This window comes from Mirounga angustirostris, unplaced genomic scaffold, assembly GCF_029215605.1.
Source record: "Mirounga angustirostris isolate CCGP_5_RB_7025 unplaced genomic scaffold, mMirAng1.0.hap1 SCAF_6, whole genome shotgun sequence".
Lineage (NCBI taxonomy): Eukaryota > Metazoa > Chordata > Mammalia > Carnivora > Phocidae > Mirounga > Mirounga angustirostris.
The window spans coordinates 136,418,455-136,437,301 of NW_026991714.1; the positions used below are offsets into that span (position 1 = coordinate 136,418,455).

An 18,847-nucleotide genomic window follows, 5' to 3' on the forward strand; every position below is an offset into this window, starting at 1 on the left:
ACATTCAGAATAACATTGAAATAGGTGCAAACTGCTCTCTCTGAGTCCTTGTAGGCTTAGGATGTTTATCTTGTTCTGGGAACTCATATGGAGTATTATTAAAATTTGAAAAGGAAAGAAATGTAACTGATTCTCCAAATGAATAGGTGGGTTTTGTTTTAATTAAAATTAGATGCTAATGAAAGAAGCTGGGACACTCTCTAAAGATAAGGAAAGGGAAGGACAATGTTGTAGTTTATTCTAGGAAAGAAAGAAGAAAGAAAGAGAAAAAGAAAGAGAAAAAGAAAAAGAAAAAAAGAAAGAAAGGAAGAAAGGCGCCCCTCGAAGAGGAATAATTTTTATTCACCTATTGGTTAATGAGAAAACAATTTGAGACATAACTAGGGCACTCTTCAGAAAATGCTTTTGGCAGCTCCTTAAAATGATGTGACTGCAGGTTAGGAAACTTTATAAAATTAATTATTTTCCAATACTTTCTGTGAGACTAAAGCCTGCGCGCGCGCACACACACACGTTTGCTTTTACTTGTGGGATACAAATTACATGAAAACTTATGTACCTCAAACACACATATCACTTAATGTTGAAATATTAGAAGCATTCTTACTAAAATCAGGAACAAGAGAAGTATGGCTGCTATGATCAGTACTATTCAACATTTTAATGAAGATAATAGACAATGCAGTAAGACATGGAAAATAAGTAACAGCTGCTAGACAGAAAGAGATACGGCTGATAGTACTTGGGATTTATCCAAAAATCTAAGTAGTTTGTCAGGTAATCTTTGAATTTTCTATTAGCACTCAAGAAAATTCAGCAAGTTTGATGGATTCCATCTCTCTATCATCTATTTCTGTACACCAGTGATAGTTATAAAATATCATTTTCTGATACGAACATAAAGAAAAGTATAAAGCTTACTGAGAGACAGAAGACTTGATAAAATAGAAATATTCCATGTTTGTGTTTAGGAAGACTCAATAAATTCTTTTTTTTTTTTTTTAAGATTTTATTTATTTGCGAGAGAGAGAATGAGAGACAGCATGAGAGGGAGGAGGGTCAGAGGGAGAAGCAGACCCCCTGCTGAGCAGGGAGCCCGATGCGGGACTCGATCCCGGGACTCCAGGATCATGACCTGAGCTGAAGGCAGTCGCTTAACCAACTGAGCCACCCAGGCGCCCCTCAATAAATTCTTTATAAATTAATCTAAAAATGTAGTTGCATTCCCAGTCAAATTTCTCTGGAATTTGACAAATTAATTCTAAAATCCTTGTTTGGTAGAAAATGTACAAGAGTAAGTCAATTTTTTTAAGAAAAAGAAAACAGTGATGGAGATATGGCTTATGAGACATCAAAATATCCTATAAAGCTGTAGTAACCAAGAGGATACTGTATCGGAATGGAAGTAGATAAAAAGGGATAAGTGGAACTCAATAGAAGCTAGAGGTAAATATATTCTAGAGAAAGCATTTCATGTAACGAAGGAAAGAACTTGGGACAATTGGCTAGCTATCTGAGAAAAAAGAAAATTAGATCCATATCTAAAACAATATACAAAATTAACTCTAGGGGAAGGGACCTGGGTCTATATCACCTGCAGAGTAATCAGTGGGTGGCAGGGGAGGGTATGTCTCACCCTCTGGTCTGCTGGGGTCACGTGCCTGTGCAAGCCAAGTGGGCTCTGGGCTCTCCAGCCTCACCAGGGATCTGGAGTCCTGACTCTCAGCTGGGGGCTCCACCTGGCATTCAGGGGGCTGTGGGGCATGCTCTGTGGTCCCCGGCACTGCCTCTAGCCTCCTCCTTCCTGATGCCACTACTGAGCAGCCTGTGGCTGGTGGGGGGCTGGCCCCAATCTTGCGCTGGCCCCGGAGCCGTGGCTGGACCCTTGGCAGGCACACCGACTGCTGATCCATGGCCCTACCTGGCCTGCTCCTGAGCCTGCTGCGGAGGGCCACCTGGGCACTGTGCAGTTCCTGCACACCTCCGCCCTGCTCACCCTAGCTGTTGGGCTAATAGCTGTGCGGCTCGCAGGCCTCTGCGGGTCCAGGGCAGCTGGTGGCTATAGCCCCATGCCTGTGCACCTGGCCATGCTGGTGGGGCTGGGTTACTAGCCTAGACAGCCCCAGGGGCACTGTCATCGTGGCTGCTGACTAGATACCGCTGCTCAGCGCTGAGCCACCCTTCCTACAGCTTCTCTGTGGCCTCCTTGCTGGCCTGGCCTATGCAGCCGGGTCCTTCCAGTGGCTGGAGCTTTCTGAGTGGTGGCTGTGTGCAATGTAGGAGGGTGTCTTTCACAGGCCCCTGGCGAGGGGCTGGCCACTCAGACACCCTCCTACTCCAGGCAGCCTGGCTGCGCTGCCTATCACTCCTCCTACCACCCTGGACCTCCTTACATGGCCTCCCCTAGTCTCTGGTTCTGCAGTGAAGGCTCAGCCTGGCAGTCCCCAGGCCTGTGGCCTGTGCAGTGGACAGGAGAGGGCTCCTCAGAGGTGAGGCTGGCCTGGGCACAAATGATCTAACAAAGTACATTAAGTTAAAATATAATAATATTTATGTTGCAAATATTTTCTTTCAGCCCAGCAGGTAAATATTTTTTCAATATATAAGGACTTTCTATTAATAAATAAGAAAAAGGCAAAAATACGAGTGGGTAATTCACAGAAAAAGAAATTCAAATAGCTAGAACTACACAAAGAGATATGAAACTTCACTTATAATCAGAGAAATACAAATGAAACATCAATGGAATATCAGTTTTGCTCCCATAAATTTGGAAGACAAGGAGGAAGAAGTAGTAAAAGGCTGTGGGGAAGAAGAAGAAGATAATGAGGACTTTTATATACTGCCCTTGGTACTGACATTGATGCAGCCTCTTCTGGAAAAGAATTTCACAATGTTTATCAAGATTTAGTATTTATGGGCGCCTGGGTGGCTCAGTCGTTAAGCGTCTGCCTTCGGCTCAGGTCATGATCCCGGGGTCCTGGGATCGAGTCCCACATCGGGCTCCCTGCTCGGCAGGAAGCCTGCTTCTCCCTCTCCCACTCCCCCTGCTTGTGTTCCTGCTCTATCTCTCTCTCTGTCAAATAAATAAATAAAAAAAAATCTTAAAAAAAAAAAAGATTTAGTATTTATATCCTCTTATTTGACAATCCATTTTAAAGTAGTATTTTCCTAGAAAAATATTCCCATGTGTCCACAATGCAATGTACACATCACAATGTTGTTTATTACAGTGACAAACTGAACATGACTAACTGTCCATCGGGGTACAGTTAAATGAAGTATTTCATCTATTCTATGGAATATTATGCAGCAATGAAAAAGAATGGGGTAGATTTATATGTACTGTTATGGATCTCTAAGACATACTGTCACCTGAAATAAAAGCAATTTGTAAGATAATACACAATGTAAAAACAAGCAAACCAAACAAAAATATATAATTCTAAATATGAACATAAATACATGTAAATGTACATAATAAGATCTGGATGTATATACACCAAACTGTATCAAATTATATTTGAAGAGGGCTGTGAGTTTGGTGTGGCAAAGGGGATCTTTTTATAGAATTATTTGTTTGAATTTTTATAAGAATGTATGAATTGGGGTCACCTGGGTGGCTCAGTCAGTTAAGCGTCTGCCTTCAGCTCAAATCATGATCTCAGGGTCCTGGGATCCAGCCCCGGTCAGGCTTCCTGCTCATTGGGGAGCCTGCTTCTCCCTCTGCCCCTCCTCCCACTTGGGCTCTCTCTCTCTCAAATAAATAAATAAAATCTCAAAAAAGAAGAATGTATGAATTGTGTGATTAACAATAATAAATTAAATAAAAACAAAAACAAACAAAAATCCAAACATACAAGATTACATCTTATGCTTACAAAGAGCTTGAACTAGATATTTTTCTTATATTGTATAACTGCACATTCCTCCTTCCCAGCAAACTTCTTATTTCCCTTTTAGAATTTATCCTTGGAAATGTCAATGCCAGAGACCAGTCCATTAGCTAATTAGGCACATTTCTTGAGTATACAATTACCTTAAGGGATAAAAGATGTTGCATCTCACATTCAGACCTTGGCTAATATGTAGATCATTAACTAAAGCCTGATTCATTAAATTTTGTGAAGATACAGGTGAGCCCTTCTTATTGTTTTTAAATAAAGTCCTAAAAATTTCAACTCTTCAGTGATGTGAATTTATTGGCCCATAATTACCTTTTCACCAAAGTTTTACATTATCCTGCGCTCTCTATATAATATTGCTCGTATCACTGACTACAATCTAGCCTTTGGCCATAAACAATGGAAAATATTTGGCTTTTTAAATTTTTTTATTTTTATTTTTATTTTTTTTTAAAGATTTTATTTATTAATTTGAGACACAGAGATACAGAGAGAGACAGCATGAGCAGGGAGAGAGGCAGAGGGAGAAGGAGAAGCAGGCTCCTTGCTGAGCCAGGAGCCCGATGTGGGGCTCGATCCCAGGACCCTGGAATCATGACCTGAGCCGAAGGCAGATGCTTAACCATCTGAGCCACCCAGGCACCCCAATAATTGGCTTTTAATTATATAATCAAATAAGCCAGAATGGACACTCTTACAAAACCATTTTTGCTCAACATTACATTTTCCCTGGAAAACAGAAAAGTTGTGAAAAAAATCAATCATGGTGAAACTTAGCTGAAGGAAAAGGCATTTTTATATGGATGTCTGTTCTAAAACATCTTGCCTTGGTGGGTCACCTCCTAGTTCCCACTCCTTATTCAACAAATATTTCTTTCTTTTTTTTTTTTTTAATTAATTTATTTGACAGAGAGTGGGAGAGAGAGTGAGAGAAAGCATAGGCAGGGGGAGCAGCAGAGGGAGAGGGACAAGCAGACTCCCTGCTGATTAGGGAGACGGACACGGGGCTCGATCCCAGGACCCCGGGATCGCGACCTGAGCTGAAGGCAGATGCCCAACTGACTGAGCCACCCAGGCGCCCCTTAACAAATATTTCTTTTTCTTCTTTTTTTATACAAATTAAAAAAATATTGTTATGTTAATCACCATACATTACATCATTAGTTTTAGATGTAGTGTTCCATGATTCATTGTTTGTGCATAACACCCAGTGCTCCATGCAGAACGTGCCTTCTTCAATACCCATCACCAGGCTAACCCATCCTCCCACCCCCCACCCCTCTAGAACCCTCAGTTTGTTTTTCAGAGTCTATCGTCTCTCATGGTTCGTCTCCCCCTCTGATTTACCCCCCTTCATTCTTTCCCTCCTGCTATCTTCTTTTTTTTTTCTTAACATATATTGCATTATTTCTTAACAAATATTTCTTAAGCCTGCCCCTTAACAAATATTTCTTAAGCCTTTATGTGTCAGGCATTATGCTAAGCCCTGGGGATATAGCCATATACAAGACCCTCATGCCATCATGAGCTTACAACGTGGAGAGGATGAAAGACAATGAAAACATGACAATATTGTGATATGTGCTGTGATGTACTGGACATACAGCATCATAGAAGGGCTTAGGAAGGGTAGCAAATCTGTATTCCACGGTGTCAAGAAAGGCTTCTTTGAGGAAGACAGATTTAAGACATGCAACCAGATGTTTGAAAGATGAGTAAAACTTTGTAAACCAAAGGATGAGGGATAGAGGAATTACGGCAGGCATGCCCTGTGCCAGATACCGTGCTGGGCACCTGGGGTCCCTGCCCTTACAAAGGTTTGCCTTCCTGTCTCCTCTTCCCCAACCTGGCTAGAATTCTGCATGTCCTCTCCATTTTGCCTCTGGCCACCATCCCTGACTCCTGAGCCAGCTCCATGCATGCTCTGTCACCCATCCAGTACGACAGACCCTGGACTCTCTTCTGAGTCTCCCCATTCTACTCTTAGCCACTTGCTCCCCCTCCTTCACCCTATCACCGTCCAAATGATGGCAAAATAACTGACATCACTCCAGGTTTAGGTTATTCCCTTTTCAGCTGCAGATTCTTGTGTACCAAACCTGCCCTTGTAAAAGCAAGGGTGTTTATCTTCCTGAGGCTGTTCTGAGATGCTAAATCATCATAATGGCCCCACTTACTGTCCTTGCTTTCAGTAATGCCACAGTCAGGAAAACCCTCCTCCAGCAGCCCTTTTTCTCTTGTGTTCTAATAGACACTTCCTAATTTGCAATTGAATTTGTCATAATCTGCACTTCTTAGGGGCTACCCTTCACTAGGGAAAGTTTCTGAGTTTGTTCTAATAACCTCTTATAGTGAATGGTGTCTATTATACTAAGGAGTTTTCCAGAATCTTTACTTACGTGATAAGCAGAACTCCCAACCACTCTTCCCATACTCAGCCCCTGCCAATTAAAATAAATACATATGCATAAGCAGTACTCCCAACCACCTTTCCCATACTCAGCCCCTGCCAAATTAAAATAAATACATAGGCTGGAATTTGGGTATCTGCCTCATGATTATTCAGCAGCATGACTCAGCAATTTGGAAGGAGGTTGGGGAGGGGAGAAAATTTGCCCTTGTCAGAGGGAGCGAAGGAAGGGAGGAGCTGAGGAACCTTTGATCTCTCCCTCCTCCCAACACTAGGAGTCCTTCAGGTAATTATTTTGTCAATTTTCCTATGTGTTAAGTAAAGGTTAAGCTCTTCCACACGGGTGACTGCACTATACACCTAATTGTCCCCAAATATCATCAGACATAAAGCGTTATACATAGTGGACTAGTGAACAAATTTGTTCATAGCGATAAGAAAAGTAGAGAGAAAAATCTTAAGTGAAAGATAAAAAGTATATGTGGGAGGAAAAGGCAAGTGCTGATGTTGACAGCGTAGGTCTTCCAAAATGTACCAGAATATTTTCTTTTAAAATAAATAGCTAATACCCAGAAGTGGGATGGCTGGATCATATGGTAGGTCTATTTTTAATTTTTTAAGGGATCCTCATGCTGTTTTCCACAGTGGCTGCCCCAATTTACCAATTGTGTAGAAAAGTTCCTTTTTCTCCACAAACTCACCAACACTTATCCTTATAATAATAATGATAGTGAGCTTCGAGACACACTACCCCTAAATAGGGTACCTTGGCATATTGAGGATTTCAACCTGATAGAATTTGAGAAATGGTATGTGTAGGAAGGACTTTCTCGGACCTTCCCCTGAAGCAGTTCATAAAAGCCTCTTGTGAGAGGTGCCCTCCCTAATCCTAGAGAAAGGAGGCATCCTTATCTCTGACAAGGACAAAAGGACAGAGAGGAATCTGAATGAACAGGCCTTGTTAAATTCCCTTCAGTTTACTATACTTCGCTTGCTTTTGTCCTATTTCCACAACTCTTCATCAAACCTAGTACAGAAACTCAGGTTTAACCATTTCTTTCATTTCCTTATGAAGCTTCCTGTTTCATGTAAAATGCATATTAAATAATTTGTTTGCTTTTCTCTTGTCAATCTGTCCTTTGTTACAGGGGTCCCAGTTGAAAATTTAAAAGGGTAAAATAAAAAGTGATTTTTTTTCCCTCTCCCTTACAATAGCCATCCTAGCAATTATGAGGTGATCTCTCATTATGGTTTTGATTTGTATTTCCCTAATAATTAGTGATGTTGAACATCTTTTCACATAGCCGTTGACCATTTGTGTGGCTTCTCTGGATAAATGTCTATTTCAGTCCTTTGCCTGCTTTTAAATTGAGTTAATTTTTTTTTTTTTTTTTTTTTGCTATGTAGTTGTAGGAGTTCCTTACATATTTTCAAAATCAACTCCTTATCGGATATGTGGTTTACAGACGTTTTCTCCCATTCCATAGGTTGCTTTTTTACTCTGTTGATTGTTTCCTTTGCTGGGCAGAGGGTTTTTAGTTTGATATAGTCCCACTTGTCTATTTTTGCTTTTGTCACTGTACTTTTGTTATCATATCTGTGAAATAATTGTCAAGACCAATGGCAGGAAGCTTGCCCCGTTTTCTTCCAGGAATTTTATAGTTTGGGATCTTATGTTTAATTCTTTAATCCATTTTGGGTTGATTTTTGGGTATGGTGTAAGATGAGGGTCTAATTTCATCCTTTTGCGTGGGATTATCTTCTTCTGGATATATCCAAAAGAATCAAAATCAGGATTTTGAAGAGATATCTGCACTCCAAATTCCATTGCAGCATTATTCACAATAGCCAAGATATGGAAACCAAATGTCCATCGGCAGATGAATAGGCAAAGAAAATGTGGTATATAGTTACAATAAAATATTATTTAGCCTTAAAAAAGAAGGAAATCCTATCATTGTGACCATATGGATAGACCTGGAAGAGATTATGCTAAGGTAAATTTGTCACATAAAGACAAATGCTGGAAGATTCCACTTATAAGAGGTATATAAGATAGTCAAACTCACAGAAGCAGAAAATAAAATGGTGGGTTACCTGGGAATGGAGGGAGTGGGAAATGAAGAACTGTTATGCAATGAGTATAAAGTGATACAAGATGAATAAGTTCTACAGATCTGTTGTACAACATTGGGCCTGTAGTTAGCGATATGGTGTTGTGCACTTAAAAATTTAAGAGAGAATATCTTGGTAAGTATTCTTACTATACACATACAAAAAGCAAAGGTACATAAGAAAACTTTTGGAGGTGATGGATATGTTTACTTCCTTTATTGTGGTGATGGTATCATGTGTGTATGCGTATGTCCAAACTCATCAAATTGTATACATTAGATATATACAGTTTTTTTTGTATATCAGTTATATCTCAATGCAGCTATAAAAAATTAATTAATATGTTTCACCTGTAATTTAACAGGGGGAAAAAGTAAGGAGATATTAACCTAAACTTTGATGTAGGCAAAAGCACTGTAAGATGGGACTCTCAGCTGGGAACATAAATGGGTATTATTTTCTCTTGTAAGAAAATAATGTGTTTTTGGGGGGGGTGACAGTTAAACCACATTAAAAGGTTTATGTTCTTTGATCTAGGAATTCCATTTCTATAATTTATCGTAAGGAAATATTTGGTTAGTATTAGTATATGCCGGGTATTAGTATAAATAACACTGAGACAATATTACTGGTCCTAAAACATTTATCTCAGTATTATTTATAATTGGCAATATTAGAAACAATCTAAATGTTCATCTCGCTGGGAATGTTTGAATAAACCAGAGGACATCTATTTGAGTATACATTGTGTAGCAGAGTAGGGTTAACAGACCCCTGGTGGGTAAATTCCGTAACTGCTCCTTCTAGTTTACAACCTATAGGTTGCTCTCCTGCTTATGTTTCTTTATCTGGAAAGTAGTTATAAAAACTCTTGCCTAATAGGGTCATTGCGATATCTAAGACTGGCATCATGCTTGGAATATGGAAAACATCTCATAAATGAGAACTATCATAGAGTCATTATATATTCATAAAGTCTGCATAAAAGCAAGGAGAAATGTTTATGCTATCTTAAAAGTGAAATAATGTAGCATTTCACATTAAAAATAGCAATTGTAAATAGAAAAAATAAGACTGAAGAATATACAAAAAATATTAAGTGAAAATAATATTAATAGATGATAGTGAACTATTTGTGTTTGTCTTCTGCATTTTCTAAAATTTCTTTAATAAGTATATACACGTTTAAAAATAAAGAAAAACTATCAGAGAAAGACATGTATCATATGACCTCACTGATACGAGGAATTCTTAATCTCAGGAAATAAACTGAGGGTTGCTGGAGTGGGAGGTGGGGTGGGAGGGATGGGGTGGCTGGGTGATAGACACTGGGGAGGGTACGTGCTGTGGTGAACGCTGTGAATTGTGCAAGACTGTTGAATCTCAGATCTGTACCTCTGAAACACATAATGCAATATATGTTAAGAAAAAAAGAAGAAGATAGCAGGAAGGGAAGAATGAAGGGGGGAAATCAGAGGGGGAGATAAACCATGAGAGACGACGGACTCTGAAAAACAAACTGAGGGTTCTAGAGGGGAGGAGGGTGGCAGGATGGGTTAGCCTGGTGATGGGTATTAAAGAGGGCACGTTCTGCATGGAGCACTGGGTGTTATACGCAAACAATGAATCATGGAACACTACATCAAAAACTAATGATGTAATGTATGGTGATTAACGTAACAATAGAAATTTAAAAAAATAAAGAAAAACTGCTTAGTTTGTTTAAAATAATCCATTCCTACGGTGACCTTTCTGGGACTTCATTAAATTAGTGCTACTGGTAGAAGTAAAACATGAATTGTAGGGATCTCTAATGGGTGGTAGAAAAAACAGCACTGAGAGTTGAGAGATTTGGGTCTCCTCCTGTTCTGTGACCTTGGAAAAGTCACTCAACTTCTCTGACCTATATTTCTTCCTGGAAATGGGGATAACCATACTTGTCTGATCATCTCATAAACTAATAAGAATATCATACAGGATTACATAAAGACTTTGAAAAATGTAAAGTGCTTAAAAAATGTACATGACTTTGTGTTTCAGGCTTTCATGTCTTCAAAGATTGAATTCTGTCTGCTCTTTACCTCTTTCTTTGCTGACGAAGCCAACTGAAGTTTCTTCATGTACCACGCCCACTTTCATCCTTATACTTTTCTCATCTCTTTTACAAAGAAAATCAATACACAGGTCTTACAGAGCATTTGTTTTCTATTTTTTCTTCTTTCTAAGTGAATTTCAACCAGAAACATCTGTCATATTAGGAGTAGTGACTAAGCTTAATATGACTTTCTCAATTTAGATATTTAGGGTGATCAGCTTTTGCTTTTTGGATCATTTGCTGTTGACTGTTCTTACAAACCCAAACAAGGGGCAGGAAAGAAGAATGCCAAATACCCAGTGGCCAAAGGAAAACATTACCCATTAACCCACAAGTGTCCAGGTAGAAAATTGAATTTGTGTCCTGGGTAAAGTAGTAAATAACACTGTCAATGATTGGACAATCATTTCTAGATGTTAGTCCACACTTCCATGCCGAGAGCTACCAAACAAATACTCCTGACGTGCTGGTTATCTCTAGAAGCCAGACACATAGCTTTGTTCATCAAGAAAACATTTGTCTTTGTTTTTAAAAAGAAATTCTAATTGCCACCTCAAAGCACTATATTTTGGGGACTTTGAGTATTATATTTTCATTCCCTTTGCTTGGTACACCTGCCTTTCCTTAATCTCTGTACTTAAATGATTCCTCATTCTTTGTCCAGGCAAATCCTCTGATGTCAGTTTCTCCCAACTGATGTCATACCCGAGTATCTTCCTTCTTTGAATCCTCAAATGAGACAGATAGTCTGACCTTTTCTAAATTTTATTTAATTAGCAAGTATCACTTCTATTTTTTTTAAAGATTTTATTTATCTCTTTGACAGAGAGAGAGAGAGAGCACAAGCAGGGGGAGCGGCAGGCAGAGGGAGAAAGAGAAGCAAGCTCCCTGCTGAGCAGAGAGCCCTATGAGGGGCTCAATCCCAGGACCCTGGGATCATGATCTGAGCCAAAGGCAGACACTTAACCGACTGAGCCACCCAGGCACCCCACAAGTATAACTTTTAAAAGAGGAAATATTCACCATATTAAAAAAGTAGTACCTTTTTGCTTGCGTGAGATTTTATGTCTATATTATACATATGTCTATATAAGTGACATTTATATTTCTTTAAATTATCATTTAGAAAAAAAGTAGTCACTTCATATTTGAGTCCTTATGAAGTCTCTATGTTAAGACCTGTCCTTCTCCCAGTTATTTTATTTTGAATAATAAAGAATTGCTTGGGGAACATAGTGGATCTCAACTTTGGCCACACATTTGCCTAGAGAACTTCTAAAAAATTTCAGCATGCAGGCTGCATCCCAGACCATTAAATCAGAATCTCTGGAAGTGGATGCAGGCATCTGTGTTTTTTAAATGCTCTCCAGGTGATTCTAATGTACAGCTAGGTCTGAGAATCACTGATATCCGGAAATAACCTTAGCACTAGTGTTTGATATCTATAAAGGTCGTCTGCAGAAGCAGGGATTCAATACAGGGCTAATGAGTATTCCTTAGGAGAAAGTCTTCACAGTTGCAAATGGCGGGTATCATTATAAAAATATTATCTTTAACGTCATTAAAAAGATACATGGTCGTAAGTTGTGGGAATGTCAAATCACATCTATAGGACAAATGAAAAGCACTTTCTTCCATTATGGGTTCTAATGGTATAGGACAAAATTTCCAGTGACAGAATTATGCATAGAATCAAACGGTGTTGTAGTTGAAACAACCTAGCAGTGAATATGGTATGCAAGAAAACTTTGCTAGATGATTCAAAAAGGGACTCTAGGAATGATTAAGACATTGACGTCAACGTTGCATGTGAAAAGTTTCAATCAAATGGTTCCATGAAATTTGAGTGTAGAAAAAGTAATATTTCTGGATCACTGTATTAGGTAACATGAATTTAAATATCTACTGTAAGTAAGTTAAGAAATTAAATACTGATTATTCCAACTACATCTCTAAGCACGTATAGGTTAAAATTCACCAAAAAAATTATCAGTGGGAAAATGGGAGGGCTGCTTTATATTTGGAGTCTGCTTATTTTGTTGCACTTATGCTGTTTTTTTCACTTGCTAACATGAATCTCAGAGGACAGAGACTCTCTCTTATTGATTTGTTTTTAAATATACCTAAATAAAGACATAGGTTTGTGGGAGCAGAAGCATACTCAATTTGGGTCGCCCTTTTTGCAGAGAAAAATACAGAGTGACCATGGGACATTGCTAGGACTCCTCCCAAGGCCAGGCGGGCGAGGGACCCTGAAGCTTAAGGCTCATGAGCTTCATGGGAAATTCATGTCTGCATCCACCCTGGTGCCTACCACCAGGGGCTGGCTTCACCAGGAAGAGCACACAGCAATTTCTTAAGTTGCATTGCTTTCATTAGTCAAATCATCCTAAGATGACTTAGAGCATGCCTTGCTGGTCTCTATTTTCTAAGAAAGCAGAGGCAATTTCTTCCTTCGGAAGACAGTGGTCAGTTAGCACAATGCTGGCAGAGCACGAAATGGCAAAGACGGAAGCAATTTCCCTACTGAAAGTTGAGTTAGAACAAATGAAGACTCTGCATCTGAAGGAAAGATGTGGCAAGTCATGTTTGGTCTTTGGAGCTCCTGGTATGGAGGTGAGGAGGCATGAAGCATCTGGCAGTATAAAAAGAATGTGGTCCAGTAAAGGGCGTTCCTGTCTGGAGATTCCTATCTCTTGTAGAGTCAAAGGACTCATTAAGAACTGTGTTAGGACTCATTGTTGAAACTGCTGAATTCTGTGTATACTCTTTTCAGGCAAGGGCATCATCTCATTCATCTTGTGTCCCTAGCATATGTCTCACACTGTCTGTCTGGCACTAGAATGTTTACTGAATCTGCAGCAGAGACATTTATGTAGTCATTGAAGATGGTATCAGAATGAATAATCAGGTTCTGCATTTTAACATGACACATAAAATTAATTGTTGGGCATTCATTTCCTTATTCTCTCTTCAACCTGGAATCCCACTGAAGGTGAGGTAGGAGGGAAAATAGCCCCTGAGAATGAGGTGCCCAGGTAGGATTCTAGCTAGACCCCAAACTCAGGAATACATTTTATGGGCAGAAGAATTTGCCAAAACTTCAGAAAAGTTCTTTCATTTCACTCTTTGACCCTGGGGGCCTTTGGGCCTTTGGGTAGATCTTTAAATTTCCAACTCAATAAACTGGCAGTGTAAAAAGAGAAAACCTACTCATCCTCCATACACATTAGAAGCCCCCCTAAAGTTAGTACCTGAAGCCACTGAAAGGTGACTAAGATCCACACTGAAGATGCAAGTGACTGAGGTGCTAAGCTAGTGAGGACCCAGGCAGCCCCAGAGAAAGGAAAAGGGACAGATCAGAAGTAGCAGCACTAAAAGAAAGAAAGATCAAAACATACTACATGGTGAGCAGCAGGAAACACTAATGAAATACAGATCCGAGGAGCCCTCTTGACATTTCGCAGTAGTCCTGAAGCCAATGCACAACATCCTGTTGGGAATAATCCTTTCAAGAGCATCAACATGAAAAGAACACAACTATTCTCCATGCTGGGGAAAGAGAGAAACACTGTATGTGTTTTAGGGAGATCTGGGGTATATAACTTAAATCCCAAGTTAATTCTGGCGCATGCACAGAGAGCATAGCAGCTCAAAGGGAGGGGACTGAGGTGTGGGCTCTATTTCAGTCCCAGGTGACAGGAAGGCTTAGGATGATTTCTATTCACATCAATTTCTAGCAAGGATGGTTTTGTGGGGAGGACTTCTATGGTCTCCTTCTTGAAGTAAAAATAAACTCAAACATATATACAACTCATCAGGCAAGGAACTCTTGATGAATTCTATAATCTTGCTCTCATAAAACTGTAATGACAGTGACAGATGCTTTGAAACCCTCGGTGACATTTCCTGGAACACAGACTGCACTCTGAGTCGAAATTTCATTTGACACATTTTAGGCCTGGTGGTTTTAAATGAGGGAGAAAAAAACATGTTGTTAAATATTACTGCAAAATTTCACTTTGCTTAATGGCCAATAAAATAACACCGTGTGTTCAGGGGGCTCAAACTTCCGGTTTGACCATCTGGCCTGATGAATATACCCAACATCTTTCATCTTTTGCTGGCTTTCTTTCTACTGTCTACTGATGAGTAGCTGGCTGTCAGCATAATTAGCTCCTGCCTGAAATCTGCTTAAAGGAAATGTCCTGATACATATCCAGTAATACTCTGGGAGTAAAACAAAAACAAAAACACATCATAACAGAAGAGACTTCAGGCAGTCGAGAGTGTGGGCCTTATAACTTGAAAAACCACTTCAAGAATATTGGTATTTCTTATTCAAACAAAATGCTCAAAACAAATAGCCACTCATTTCTTCTCCTACAACATTCTGGATTTAATGTTCAGGAAGGAGCACTGACATCTTAAGTAAGAGAACCCTGAATTATCAAAAAGGGAAAATGCTATTGAAAAATCTAAGAGAAGCTACAAAAATGGTAAATCTGGCCCGCTTAGGCTGATGGAATAAAATTTCCAGAGAAGACTGACAATTGGAAAAAAAATGAGTCACTATATGGAACACTTATAGACTGTCTTGCCTCAGAGGATGGGGTACACATATAGAAACAGAGTCATTTTGAGGTTTCAAGCCAAAAATATTTCTCAATTTCTCTTTTTTTCCCTCTCATAAGAACATTTTGAACATCTTATCTTATGGTTTTTTAGAGTTTATGTGAAAACAATTTGAGGAAGTAAATAGCAAATGCATAACAACTTTTATTTGGAACGCCTTCTTTAGACACAGTTTTCCTTAAAACACACACACACACACACAGAAAACTAAATGACATATATAAAGCAACTGTTTTCAGGCATAGGACAATAGGCATGGAAGACGGTAATTCCTGAGATAATGGAAACTTAAAAGATGAGCCCCAAGATCACCCAGCTGTCTGCCTGGGTACAATTTTCTGACCTCAACGCAATGAACAGAGTGCAGCTGTTTTATTGAGGGGGGAAAAGCTCCCCCCCAAATGCTTAGAATTCAGGGCAGCTAGAAGATCTGTATATTCTGTAGGGTAAAGCATCAGAGAGGAGAAAGCTACATACTGCAGGGTAGTGGTGGTGAAAGTTTGCATGGCGGTTCCCTGCGAATCCTTGGTGGAGAGCTAGGCTGTGCATGTACAGGGTGAGATTCCATGGAGGCATATGAGCAAGTGGCTGTTAATGACATTGGGAAGGAAACAGAGATTCTAGATATCAACGGTGTTGGAAAACATTGGAGGTCCAGCCCAGTCAGAGTGGATAAACTTCATTAACGCTCCAACTCCAGGTAAGACACAAGGAAGACTTCATCTTAAAATTAAGAGTCAAACTTTAGAATAAGGCTCCTCCTAAATCTGCCCCAACAGAATCTAAAAGAAAAGACTGAAGCAAAATTAGCAGCATATTAGAAACTTTTGGAATAATATTGGACACCTTATCAAATATATAATTAGAGTCTCAGAAGGATGAGAGCAAGAAAACAGCATAAAAACTTTGAAAATTAGTAGCCAAATACTTTCTGAATTTGATGAAAAACATTGACTTATAGATCCAGGATGCTCGGTGAACCCACAACAGAAAGAATACAAAGAAAGCCACACTTAAACACATTACACTTAAACAGAAGAAATTAAAAAATAAAGAAACAAAACATCTTAAAAGCAGAGAAAATCTAATACATGCAGGGAAACTATAAGTATGATAGTGGACTTCATCAGAAACAATGAAAGTAGGAAAATAATGGAATGGCATTTTTTTAAGTACTGAAAAAGAAAAATCTGACATCTCATATTCTATATTCAGAGAAAATACCCTCATTAACAAGGGTGAAATACAGACATATGACAAAAATAGCACAAAGAATGTGGGAGTGGGTAAATGTTTTATTATTTTGAGGTGTGTAATGGGAATTGGGAAGAAGAAAATGAGAACTATCAGGTGTGAAATGTGAAGAGATACAATATCATTTTGTAAATAAACATTGATACATTAAAGTTGCATACTTTTGACCCTAAAGTAATCAATAAAATAGTAAGTTATAGCTAAAAACCCAATAGAGGTTACTAAGTGGCTCACTACAAATAGTTGAATATGATTAAAAAAAAAAAAGGAGGAAAAGAACAAAAGTAGAAAAACAAACACATTGGACAGATAGAAAACAAATAGCAAGATAGCAGACTTTAATAGAATCATATAAATAATTACATTATATGTAATAAACTAAAGATTTGAATTAAACTGCAGATACTGGCAGGTTAGATAAAAAAGAAGGTCCCAATTATATGCCATATGCTAAAAACATATTTTAAATATAAAGCCACAGATACATTGAAAGATAAAAAATGGAGAAAGATATACCTGGCTAAAAGTAAGCATAAGATAGTAGATGTAGCTATATTGCTATTCGAGCAAGTGGTTATCAAGATAATAAATTTTACAAAAGAATGGATAAAGATGGACATTTCATAATGATTAAAGTTACAATTCGCCAAGAAGACATAATAATTTAAAAACATTAATGTACCTAATAACAGAGCAACAAAATTAATGAGTTCAAAAATCAGTAAAGGAATGACAAATCTGCCATCACAGCTGAAAATTTTAACATACTGTTTTAGGAGTATTGCTACACTTGATATAACATGTAGGTAAAAAAAAATTAAGAGTCCAATGTGGGACTGAATCCCAGGACCCTGGGATCATGACCTGAGCCAAAGGCAGCCGCCTAACCACCTGAGCCACCCAGGTGCCCCAAACAGAATCTTTTTAAAAATTTTTTTATTTAAATTCAGTTAGCCAACATATAGCACATCATTAGTTTCAGATGTAGTGTTCAATAAAAACAGACTCTTAACTATAGAGAACAAACTGAGGGTGGCTGGAGGGGAGGTGCGTGGGGAGATGGGCTAAATGAGTGATGGGGATTAAGGAGGGCACTTGATGTAATGAGCACTGGGTGATGTATGTAGGTGATGAATCTCTTAACTTCTGCACTTGAAACTAATATCACACTGTATGTTAACTAGAATTTAAATAAAAACTTGGAAGAAAAAAAAAGTATCAAGATGAGCCAATGTGGCCAGCTACACCACTGTATGTATTATATGCTTTCATTTATATAAAGTGAATAACAGGCCCCAAACAGGCAAACGCTCCGAAATAGAATTCAGAATAGGAGTTTCCTATGGGAGTAGGCATTGTCTGGAAAGGGACACTAAAAAACTTGGAAATGGGAAGTGTTTTATATCCTGTTTTTGCTAATGGTTGTGTTCCTTTCTATATTTTTCAAAGCTCATTGATTTGTGCATTTCAAATGTGGGTTTTTTATTGTTTGTAAATTACATCTCAATAAAGCTAATTTTAAAAAACGGATTTAGAATGTTTCCTGTGGAGGAATATAAGTGAACCTTATTTCTACAAATCTCTTTGACACTTCTAAGTCCATCCCAAATTGACACCAAAATTCACTGAGACCATTGAGCTTAATTTTGTGTTCAGTGTAGTTTTCCAACACACTGCCAATGATTGTTATACAAGATATAGATAAATAGATGATAGATCAATAGATAGATAAATAGATTATAGATAGGTAGGTAGATAGATGATAGATGATAGATAGATGATAGATAGATAGATAGAGATTTGTTGTAGAAAAAATGGAACACTGTAAAGAAACCAGTGGCATTGGGTTTGTTCGCCATGAGTTATTGATCATCATTTACATGCGCCTAGGGCTGTGAAATAAAATATAATACTTAAAAAAAATTTTTAAAGATTTGTTTATTTTAGAAAGTGGGGGGAAGGGGGAGAGGGAGAGAGAGAAAAGCAGACTCCTCGCTGAGCACAGAGCCTGACACGGGGCTGGATCTCAGGACCCCGAGATCATGACCTGAGCCAAAACGCAAGGGTTGGTTGCTTAACTGACTGTGCCACCCAGGTGCCCCCAAAACAATACTTTTTTTTAGATGTGTTCCATGGCTCCTCTTTGGTGGAAAGAGAAGAGAGAATTATGTTTGGGAAATTCCAACGAAAATGTAACCATAGCATATAGTTACACTGTGATAATAATATAGCCCATAGAAATATGAAAGTTGGTCATTCTAAGCCAGTTTGGTATCACAAGAAACTGAGGAGGAAAATGCATTCCAGTTGGTGATATAATATATAATAATGGGAGACAGGTTGAGAGTGGCTTGAGGGAATTATTGTCAATATTATTCTCTTTCTTCATTGACTTTAACTTTACCGCTCACATGCTGTTTACAAATGACTAAA

The 18,847-nt window shown here is 38.6% G+C and overlaps 1 pseudogene; it reads left to right on the forward strand.

Annotated features, from left to right (window-relative positions):
* Positions 1-1,627: 1,627 nt before the first annotated feature.
* LOC123847113 (rhomboid domain-containing protein 3-like) lies at positions 1,628-2,493 on the forward strand (annotated as a pseudogene).
* Positions 2,494-18,847: the final 16,354 nt, after the last annotated feature.